Source organism: Dermacentor andersoni, chromosome 1, assembly GCF_023375885.2.
Source record: "Dermacentor andersoni chromosome 1, qqDerAnde1_hic_scaffold, whole genome shotgun sequence".
NCBI classification, from domain to species: domain Eukaryota; kingdom Metazoa; phylum Arthropoda; class Arachnida; order Ixodida; family Ixodidae; genus Dermacentor; species Dermacentor andersoni.
This window is the reverse complement of record NC_092814.1, coordinates 205060879-205072661: the sequence shown is the minus strand read 5'-3', so window position 1 is coordinate 205072661 and position 11783 is coordinate 205060879.

Here is an 11783-nt window from a genome sequence, read left to right as displayed (position 1 = left end):
AAGTGAGTCATGCAACAGCAAAAAAAAAGAACAAAAAATTTGGCTTGTGGTTGTCTGTGTTGGCAGTGAACCTCACCTCCTGGCTAGGTGGTGATAAGACTTTTCACTTTCTGCTATCTCTTCTAATAATAAAACAATTTGAAAAATGCTTGCACTGCTAGAACGCCCCGACACGCTTTACAACTTGCAGCATATAACCGAAATTTTCAATGGGGACTGGTTGAAGGTCCATTACATTTTTTTTCTTTACAGGCATGTACAGACACCCGTAGATGCATGCACAAACTCTACATGCACAGGTGGTGAACTCAAAAAGTTAATTGCTGCAAGACAGGTTCAATGAGTAAGGACAGATGAATGCGATGAACACCTGTCTATTAACAACAAACATTTAGTTGCAAGACAGTGCTTGTTTCTCTTTCATAGGTGTGTTGCTAAAACATGTTTACACACCTCTACAGCAGCGACGGCCAACCAACCAGGCCCACAGATATCAACTTCATGAAATTCTTAAATAATTACGCACAAAAATACAAATACAACACAATGTAAAATGAACAAAAAACAAGAACTGAGGGGCTTTGATATGACACCAACAGACAAGGAAATGTAGTAAGTCATAGATGAAAATAACTGTGGTTTTATTTCTAATATCGAGGTCACAAGGAGAAGGGAAATGAAAGTGGACAAAATAGAACTTGTCACTGGTGGGAGCTAAACCCAAAACAAATTGACCTACAGTGGAAGCCATTCCACCATCGATTTCTTAGAATATTTACGTGTACTAGATTAGGCTCTGGGAGTGTTGTTGCACAAGTAGCACTGGCTAACGCTACCAGAACGAGATATAGTACATGCACATATATGCTCAAGAAAGTTTGCAGAGGGATAGTCATTGCTGCAGCTGTATTGGTAAACCAATGCAAGCATAATTCAAAGGTTGTGGGTTCGTCTCCCATCAATGGGAAGTTATCTTTTCATCCAATTTCATTTTCCTCCTTATTTCTCCATTTCAATGTAAAGTAATTAAATTCCTCGATGATTTCTTTTGTTTCATTGTCTCTAGGCTTTATTATACAATATGTATACATTAAAACACATTAATTGTTGAATTACTTTACTATTTCAATCAATTTAATTTTCATACCAAGATGCTTATCCTCACTGACCCTCCCTTATGTGTTTGAGCAGAGAGACAGCAAAAGTTCGAGGTCGTCCTGTGGTTTGCTTCTTTTGATTGCACTTGAAACATTGCTTAATTCCTCCAATATTTACTGACTCTCATCTTTCTTTTTCCTTTTCCTCCTTCTTGACATTGTTGCTTCAGAACCAATGCTTCCCAAATGTCCAGCTTGTGACTGCCTGTTCAAGCCAGCGATGCTTCTGACAGCGGCCTGCTATGGTGTGCCTTGGAAGCCTCAGGAACCAGCACTTGAAGCGCCGGTGATTCAAGAGATTCCAAAATGTTCCGAGACTCCACAGAATCGTGCGTCGCCGAAGACAAAGTCGATGCGGCGCTTGTGACTCTTCACCTGACAGTGACGGCACTTCAAGCGTTGCCAGATCAGAAAACTGACACATCTCCGTTAACATGTCTGCAGTGCTTCCCTCCTCACTCGATGGGGGCACTGGTGGAAGGTTGGCGGACGTCCTGCATGTGAGCGTAATAGGGTTGCACATATTGTCAATGTGTAAATAATGTGCCAGTCTGAGTTGTGGGGCTTCGGGCTAACGTGCCCGGACCCGGCTAGCTAAGGTCTAAGGAGACACGTAGCTCGTCCCCACTCCGCAGCGCACGCAAAGGGGCGCCGCGGCGGGTTCGCTGACTCACCGGCAAGGCGTAGAGACGACTCCAGCCGTGGCACCAACGAATGGGGGTTTATTTCCTGCTATGTACAAAATGCGAGTACAATACAGGAATACGGCACTGGGGTGGCAGTCGCAGACTACGGGTGAAAGCTCCCGGGAAGTCTGCTCCGCCACGCTGGCTCTTCCGAGCAGGTTCGCCACACAAAAGGGGGCCGCCTTGCTCAGAGGGGCGTGGGACCGTGCACGTCCGACAGCCATGAGCACCGAAAGTCAATCTGTCCGGGCGAAAGCGCCCGCGCACCTCCGATGCTGAAGGAGAGAGAAACCGAACAGAGGGCGAGAGGGGCCCGCTCCTCAGGCACTGTTCTTACGCGCGGCGCACGGCGTAACGTGAGCCGCGCGCGCAAGCAGCAGGCTCCGCGTCGCGCCGGCGCCCGCGGCCGCGGGGAATGTACGCTATCCAAAGTGAGGCTTGGAACTGCGTGTCCCCAGCGATCGCGCGGCCGAATGGCCCAAGTCGCGCGTGCACAGGAGACAGGGGTCCCAAAAGGGGTCCCCACATCCCCCCCCTCCTGAAGACTCGGGCCGGCCCATGAGGGAGCCGACCGGAATCAAAGGCAAAGCTGACGTCTGACCTGTTTTATTTTCTCAAGCGAAAATGTCGAAGTCGAGACTCGCTCGCGGGGTCGGTGCCTCCGGCTTCCGGAGAAAGGACGGAGTTGTGGAGGGGCGCCAGCGCCGTCGCCTGCTGCACAGCTGCCGCAATGGTCGCCGCGAACACAGGGTCCGAAGCGAGAGCGCCGACAACGGAACGCCGCAGGGCCGGGTTGACGTGCGGGTCCGTGTTCTGCAGCACCTGTGGGGCTGGATCCGTCCCGGGCTCCTCGGCAGCTGGCTCCGTCCCCTTCACGTGAAGCTTGTGCACCGCGCTGGAGTCATGGGCAGCACACAGCCGCAGCACACCGCACACGCCGCAGTACACTGCCGAAGGGTCCGAGGCCATGACGGCTCCACCCGAGGCCTCGACCATGGCTGATAGCGTGCGGCCGCGGAAAATGCGGGGTATCTCTCGCCCGCTCATGTGGTTCTCCACCTTTCTTTGCTCCTTCCACCGTTTCGTCGACACGAAGCAAAGTGGTGCTTCGGAACCGGATTGGAAGGCCCAGGTAGCGACATGGCGGCGCGGAGGCAAACGGGCAGCTGGCTGTGGAGACACCGGCAACGACCGCACCTGGAAGGATGCGGAGGTGGTAACAGCGCCAGCTTGCACCACGGGTCGTGCTGTGGTCTCATGAGCGAGTGCGACCGCAGGGGCTTCTCGAACGGCTTGCGACTGGAGGCGCCCGCGGCGGCGGCGACGGCTCCCGCGAGACCTGGGCGAGTCGGTCGTCGTCCTCGAGGCGTGTAGCGACGGCTTCATTGTTGGCGTCCGTCTGGCACCACACTGACAATCAACACTTCACACAACTAATCGCACTCCGATTATAATAACAACACTACAAGCAAATCTCACCTTCCGCTGTCAATGTTCACACACAGAACACGCAGAACACGAAGCTCACACTGCATCCGTCAGCTTGCCAATCACGCATCGTTCTGGCGCATTCACCTTTGCAGGCGGCTGGCTGCCAGAGGGAAGGAGGAGGCTCACGGAAAGGGGCATATTGGGCTTATGGTAGCCTCATGCATCCCACCGGCCAGCGCTGAAACGCTAACCGTGCCTTTCATGGCACTCGAGCGCCACTGGAGGATAAAGTTCACCGGGCGCGAGCAGTAAGGCAACGGCTAGGTCGGCTTTCACAGCTCACGCCGGCGGGCTCGCGGATCACTTGGGTTCACCACGGCCAGCAGCAGTAAGGCAACGGCTAGGTCGGCTTTCACAGCTCACGCCGGCGGGCTCGCGGATCACTTGGGTTCACCACGGCCCTCAGCAGAAGCTGCGCACTACGAAAAAGCGTCTTATTCGGCTAATGAGTGCCTTTTTTCCGCTTTAACGCGTGCATTCACGCTATAGTCACACCTCACCGCTTGCCAGCTCGGCGGGGAATAAGGTCCCTCTGCCTACCAGCGAGAAGCGGCGACTAAGAGCGTTTTCGCAAGTTATACCGGCGAGTGCGCGGATTGAGATCCGCCGTCTTGCTCGGTTGCGCTTGCTGTGTCTCTTCCTCTTCCCAGTTGCTGCTTCTGGCAACGAAAGGTTTGAGGTCAGAAACGTTCACTGGACCGCCGGATGGTCTACCGTTTGAGTCCACCAGCTGATACACAAGAGGTGACATTTTGGTCTCCACTCGGTATGGGCCCGACCACTTGGCCGACAGAGAGGCTGAGATGCCCTTTGTTGCGTCACTCAGCACATGATTGCGCCTGAGGACTAGGTCACCTACTTGATAATGTACCTCTCTATGCGACCGGTCGTATTGTGCTTTTTGTCCAGCGCGTGCTTTCGCCAGGTTGGTGCGGGCATGAGAAAGGGCCTCGCTCATCCTAGCGCGCACTTGCACCGCGTAGTCGGAGAGACCCGACGCAACGGCGCTCGCCCCGCTGCCGGTTCGCAGAACGCGATCCATAGGGTTTGGCAGCTCTCTCCCGAAATTGAGGAAGCGGGCGTGTACCCAGTCGAACGGTTCACCGATGTGCGCAAAGAGAAACCTATCTCGCGGAGACAGGCGTCCCAGTCCCTGTGTTGCCGGGCAAAGGCCGCGAGCAAGGGCTTCACATTTCGGTTCATCCGCTCGGTGGGATTGGCCTGAGGGTGATAAGTCGTTGTTTTGCGGTGCTTTATGCCAAAGGCTGCACAGACATCGACGAACACCTTGGCCGTGAAATAGGACGCGTTGTCAGTGATCAACTCCGCCGGAAAGCCAAAGCGGGTGAATACCTCGAGCAACTTGTCCCATATGACGCGTGCCGTTAGCTTCCGAAGGGGAAATAGTTCCACCCACTTCGTGAAATGATCTGTGACGGCCAGCAGGAATGTGTGACCTTGCCGGCTTCTTGGGAAAGGTCCCATAACGTCACAGGCCGCGATTTGCCAGGGTAGCTGGCTGTCGATCGGCTGCATGAGGCCGGGGGGTTTGCCACCACGGGGCTTGACAGTCTGACACACGCGGCAGGAGCGAGAATAATGAAGTACATCATGCTTCATGCCTGGCCAGGTTGCGGAGCGGCTCAACTTAAGATAAGTCTTACGGCCACTCGCGTGTCCGGCCAACCGCGAGTCATGGAAGTAGCTCAACGTGGCCCTCCGTAGACTGCGGGGGATCACCACCTTAAAGGACTCATTAGGAGCCTCTTCAGATGGGATATAGCGCAGGAGCACTCCATCAGCATCCAGCAGATACGAATCCAACATGCCTGCAGCAATACCAGCTGCGTCGCACCCGGCGCCAACAGCAATACCAGCTGTCAATTTGCGCCCATCGGCGTTGCTGCCTCGCTCCCTTTCGGAGCTGTGCTCTTTTTCGAGCTCGTCAGCGATTTGCTGACAAAATGGGTCTTTCCGCTGAGCTTCCAGCAGCTCCCGTCTGCTGAATGTGATACCCATGGACGTTACAGGGTCCAGCAGGTACGCCCTTTCGCCCGGCGACGGCGGCTTATAGGCCGCACAGCCGCCTGAACTCGCTCCCTCCGTGCCATTGGAGACAAGGGCTCCGGCTTCGTTCAGAAGCGTTGTCGCGGAGGGGTGCCGGTCAAAGGTGTCCGGGTCTGAAACGGGGGCGCGCGACAAGGCGTCGGCCACCACGTTTGTGCTCCCCTTCCGATAGCGAACAACAAAGTTGTAGCGCTGTAACGTCAATGCCCAGCGCGCGAGGCGGCCTGAGGGCTCGCGCAAGCGCTTCAGCCAGGTGAGCGCCATGTGATCCGTTTCAACAACAAAAGGCACTCCGTCGACGTAGTGATCGAACTTACGCAGAGCGAACACTATCGCTAGACACTCACGTTCGGTCACGGAATAGTTACGCTCTGCGGGTGTCAACGACCGACTGGCAAAGGCCACTGGCCGAAGAACGTCCTCATGTTCTTGGAGCAGCACCGCACCTATACCCAGGTCGCTCGCGTCAGCTTGGACTACGAACTCCCTGTTCAGGTCGGGCAGCTTCAGCTCGGCTGTGTCCACAAGAGCTTTAGAGAGAGCCCTGAAGGCATAATCTTGCTCCGGACCCCAGCTCCAGCTTGTAGACTTCCTTAACAACGAGGTCAAGGGAGCCTGTAGAGCGGCGCAGTTGGGCACAAATTGGCGGTAGTAATTCACCATGCCCAAAAAGCGTCTGAGGGCCTGTATGTTAGCCGGCGTTGGGTACTCAAGGATAGCTCGGACCTTGTCCTCGCTCGGCAAAACACGGCCTCGCTCTATTGTAAAGCCCAGCAGTGAGACACGGGTTTCTGCGATCTGAGCTTTCTTCGGTTTCAGAGTGATCCCGGCAGCGTGCAGCCTTCCGAGGATGTCCTCCAAGTGGCGGAGGTGTTCCTCAAAGGTGCGAGAGAAGAGGACAATATCGTCTAGGTAGGCTAGGGCGTATTGCCATTTTGCCCTTCCGAGAACTCTGTCCATCAATCTCTGGAAAGTCGCTGCAGCGCCCGAGCAGCCAAAGGGCATGCGAGTGAACTCATACAAGCCTCTATGTGAGGTGAAAGCGGTTTTCTCCGCGTCCCTTCGCTCCATCTGCACTTGCAGGTAACCGCGGCTAGCATCTAGAGTGGTAAAATAATGTGCACCACCTAGGCTCGCCACGATTGAGTCAATGCTCGGCATAGGGTAAGCATCCTTCCGAGTCACTTCATTGAGTCGGCGGTAGTCCACGCAAAGACGAGAGGAGCCGTCTTTTTTCGGGACCAGCACTACCGGAGAACCCCACGGACTATTAGATCGGCGGATTACGCCAGTCTCGATCATTTCGTCCATTGCGAGGTCGATAGCTTTCCTTTTGGCCACACTCACGGGCCTAGGATTGCATTTCCACGGTAGCGCGTCGCCTGTATCGATACGGTGTCGCACAAGAGTGGTGCGTCCCGGCCGATCTGTAAACATCGCGTGAAATTGGTTCAGCAGCGATGACAGGCGCGCCTTCTCACGTTCCGACAAACTGCCTAGCAAAGGCGGCAGCGAGCGGTTCGTTTCGCCGCGCGCGCTTGCGATCGTAGGATTACATGAAATCCGATCCGCTAGCGCTGCGCTCGGCTCGGGAGAATGAGTCTCGCAACGAGCTCTACCCGCTTCGCTGGCCGACGAGGGGCCGCGTACAGAGGGTTTTGTGACAGCCGGAGTCTGGGGGGTCAATGGGACTCGCCCCTCCTCCTGCCGTGGTGCCGCGCCTGGGGCTCTAGGTGCCACCGAAGCGACAGGGAAATGCGCAAAAAGGTTTCAGGGGCGCACCAGGGCCCTCCCTGTATCCTTTGTTCGCAATGTCTATCACGATCCCAGTGCGGGCCAGAAAGTCTCGGCCTACTATCACGGGTGCGGACAGACCAGGGAGGTACACGAACCTGTGACGGCGTACACGCTCCTCCCAGCGCACAACCAATCTCGCCGAGCCACACGAGGTAGCCGCACCGCTCGCGAGATGGAAGGCGGTGTTGCAGGCTCGCAGCCGGACTGAGTGCCGGCGTAAGTGAGCCAAAACTTCCTCCCCGAACAGCGAGGCTGTGGCGCCACTGTCCAGTAGCGCTGCAAACGTTCGACCAGCGATCGTGAGCGCAAGGAAGGGGGCTGGCGACGGGTCATCAATTCCGACCCTACACGCCATCGGGGCTAAGGAACCCCTTGTTTCAGGCACCGCCGGCGAAGGCAGAGTCACCGGCGGCGCACGCCGTTTCCCGTCGGGCGATTGTGCCCTTCGGTAGCGCGGCGGTTTGTGCACTCCCGGGCAATGTGGCCCGTCTCATTGCACTTGTAGCAGACGACGCTGCGTGCAGGCGGAGCTGCTCGCGGCGCGCTGCGCGCCGGCGGTGGTTTCTGTTGCGCCGCGTGGGCATTGGTATCAGTTTCCACCGCCGGGCCGCTTCGGCGGTCCCAGTTTCGTGCTCGGCCGGGCTGGGCGACTGTGTGCGCCCGCCCGGCATACGAGTACGGGTCAAGAGCGCGGTCAGAGAGCTCCCACGCGCCTCGCTCCGTTTCTCCAACGAGGGGTGCCGTTGCGTCGGTTAGCCGGAAAGGGGCGGGCGTAAGCACGTTGCCGCCGTTCCAAGCGCACCGGGGTTCAAGGGACAACGACGCTGGCGGCGGCGGGCGGTAGGCCCGCGCGGCCAGAATGTCACCCTGAATACGCTTCGCCTCAGCGGCCAGCCAAATCGTCCATGTCGTGGAACCGGCCGTTGCGAAGGTAAGCGGCGAAGGTTGGATGGGCTTGCCGAATCACCCGCTCCATCTTCTCAGAGTTCGACGCCGAGTACTCTGCTAGGAGATAAAGCTCCTGCATGGCTCTCACGTACTCGAGCAGAGATTCGTCCCTGTGTTGGGTTCGAAGCTCCAACTCGCGCCGCATGCGTCGCTCATAGTCAGGAGGGAGGAATTCATGGCTGAACAGCGTCCTAAACTCCTCCATGCTACGAGCGCGCTGTCCGACTAGGCGGTACCACCGCGCAGCTTGGGCGGTCAGCGAGACAGGCAGTATGGTGCCTATAATCACGCTGTCTTCCAGCCTCATCGCTTTCTGGTATTGGCATAGAGACTCCAGGTATTCCGTAGCGCTCATGCGGTCTGAGTAACCGCTGTACGTCGGAATATGTACCTTGAAGTTGCTCGGCAGGGCAGGCCTAGGGGGACTAGGGTCCACCACGGGAGGCCTGACGCTAGCCTGAGATTGCGCCATTTCCATCAGCGATGATAGCAACTGCGCGGCTGCGTTGTGCAGCGGCAATTGGTCCGGGCGAGGCTCACAGGGTGCCTGCCGGGATGTCGTGCGGGCCTATGGGAGGCCGGCCGACGGTGCTGCGAAAAGGTTGCCCTCCAGGCCAACTGAGGCCGGATAGCGGATCGCAGTCGCCGGCGGAGCGGAATGGCTCCTGCTCGGCAGAACGCCGAAGCAGCTGAGCAGTTAAAGGGCTCACGCTGCTTGGACCGTAGGGTGCCGCTGGGCGAACGGACTGACCAATAGGCGTCCCTAGGGGGTCGCACTTGGCATCTGATAGCATGGGGTTGCCACGAAGAGCATCCCTGAAGCTTACAGCATTGTCCGCTGCCTCAAACGACAGAAGGTCCGCAACCAAGGACTCAGGCTGCGACGGGGGCCGCAAAGGGGCCTGCTCCGACGCCATGCCGAAACCTAGTTGGGCGCCAGATATGTGGGGCTTCGGGCTAACGTGCCCGGACCCGGCTAGCTAAGGTCTAAGGAGACACGTAGCTCGTCCCCACTCCGCAGCGCACGCAAAGGGGCGCCGCGGCGGGTTCGCTGACTCACCGGCAAGGCGTAGAGACGACTCCAGCCGTGGCACCAACGAATGGGGGTTTATTTCCTGCTATGTACAAAATGCGAGTACAATACAGGAATACGGCACTGGGGTGGCAGTCGCAGACTACGGGTGAAAGCTCCCGGGAAGTCTGCTCCGCCACGCTGGCTCTTCCGAGCAGGTTCGCCACACAAAAGGGGGCTCAGAGGGGCGTGGGACCAAGGGGGTCCGCACGTCCGACAGCCATGAGCACCGAAAGTCAATCTGTCCGGGCGAAAGCGCCCGCGCACCTCCGATGCTGAAGGAGAGAGAAACCGAACAGAGGGCGAGAGGGGCCCGCTCCTCAGGCACTGTTCTTACGCGCGGCGCACGGCGTAACGTGAGCCGCGCGCGCAAGCAGCAGGCTCCGCGTCGCGCCGGCGTCCGCGGCCGCGGGGAATGTACGCTATCCAAAGTGAGGCTTGGAACTGCGTGTCCCCAGCGATCGCGCGGCCGAATGGCCCAAGTCGCGCGTGCACAGGAGACAGGGGTCCCAAAAGGGGTCCCCACAGAGTGCAAAAATGTGTAATGGCTCAAGTGCGTCCACATTTGTTTTAAGGTGTCATTTTATTAAAGAACAACGCCCAAGCTCTGAGTCAGTTTTGTAGGCAGAAAAGTGGCGTGCATACATAACCGGAATGAACATTTTCTGCATGCGCTGAAGTGTAGCTTTTGCATTATTTTTATTTTCATGCTTCAGATGCATTTAAGCAGTTCTTTGAGATCTCCATGCCTAAAGCCTAGTAATACCTTAGGTACTTGAAACAGTGCATGATATATGGAATGTTTCAGTTTCGAAATAATTAGCAGCAAGCATTCCACTACATTTAATCAGTACAACCACTTAATTAATTTTATCTTGAAAGACATACGCTTGTACTTTCTAAACATAGTGTAGTAGTATGTCTTGCTTTAACATAAGCCTCTTTCCTGTTACAGTTTTCGTACTTGAAATGTTCTTGGCTTGTAACTTTGTTTTCCTGTCATTTGTTTTTAAACTTCATCTCATTCTAAACTGTTTTTCTTAGTTGAATGTATGTCTAAACACGGTGTGAAGCTGTGTACGTAGCAGTCAGTGTATTTGGTGTTTGTATTTAGGAAGGTATGTATAATCATGTTTGTCATCTTGCCATCTGCCTTGTAAAAAGGGCATTTTGGCCCAGTGAAGCTTATTTTAGCGCGCGAACCCTTCCAGAAGGTTTCTTAAAGCTAAGCTTTATTTGCCTCTTCTTTGGACTTTCCCACCGCTACTGCTGCTGTCTTTCCAAATAGCTCTTACTGAATGCCTCGTACTGATATTACTGTAGTCGTTGAACTATTGTCATCCCAGCTGTCTACTGGCTACTGTCTTGCACGAGTCGAATATAATAATGTAACTAGATCGTGGTTTTCGCATGTAAAATTCCAGTAATCATTTTATGCACAGTGAAAATGTGTCTAACTGGATCGTCTAGTCTTTCCTTGGAAATTTCGCTAAGCAGGAACAGAGTTCTCCACAAACATCGCGAAAGCTTCGCTTAAACCAGTAACAACAGCGCTTGGTATCTGCAGAATAACCGCAAGCAGATAATTAGGTAAGGACACTGCTGAGCAGACACAAAAACAAGCATTATCAATTACACAGCTGATAATGTCGTTGGTACTATGGTGCATTTATTCCTACAGCATGAGGGCACTGAATGAATCCTTGAGCAAGCTAGGTAAAACTTGAGGGTCTGTGATGAAGCACAGATTTGCACACTGCTGGCAAGCAACAAAATGCAAAATCACAGCTGTTCATTGCAATGCCCAAGACACATGTGAATATAGCAACATTCAATAATCGGCTAAATACTGCCCATTGACTTGCATGCTGCCTCCTAGCATCAGTGCACAGAATCAAAGGAAACTACCTCCATCTTTTTGTTTGTTTTTGTGTGTGCATCATGCAAGTCCTTTTCTTTTTATTCATCCTGCTAGTTTGTACGTGATATTCTCCATACTTATGTCTCATGCTTTATTATGTTAGGTTTTTATGTGCTATTTTACTTGTTATTTTGTACCTGTATTTCTGCGTTCTCTGCTCCCCACTGCAAAGCCAAACTGGCTTTGTGGGTACCTAAATAAATAAATATAGAAAGCTATCCTTGTACTGCTCATATGTCCCCTTACCGGATCACATTTAACGAAATATGTGATAATCGGAGCAGCGATGCCGCACAAATCGTTTATCGCCAATTAGCCAAATCTGAATATAATGCATACTGCGCGTCGATTTACTTGTGTAAGCACAGTTTTGAGTCGATCCTCATAAATGCGGCGCATTGCCAGCTATAATACAAACATACGGCATCGCCGGTCGACGTGGTAGAGAAAAAGCACCAGAATTCCGTGTTTAATTTTTAACACGCCGGCTAAGATGGAAACTTCAAAATCACTTACGGTCTACACTCCATTGTGTAGCGCAGGAACATCATCTGGTCGAAAAACATCCATATGACGTCGTCTTGAACGTCGTCTGGCACGGTGCGGCTCTTTTCTTTCTGGAGCGTCTTCCAATGCGCCGAAAT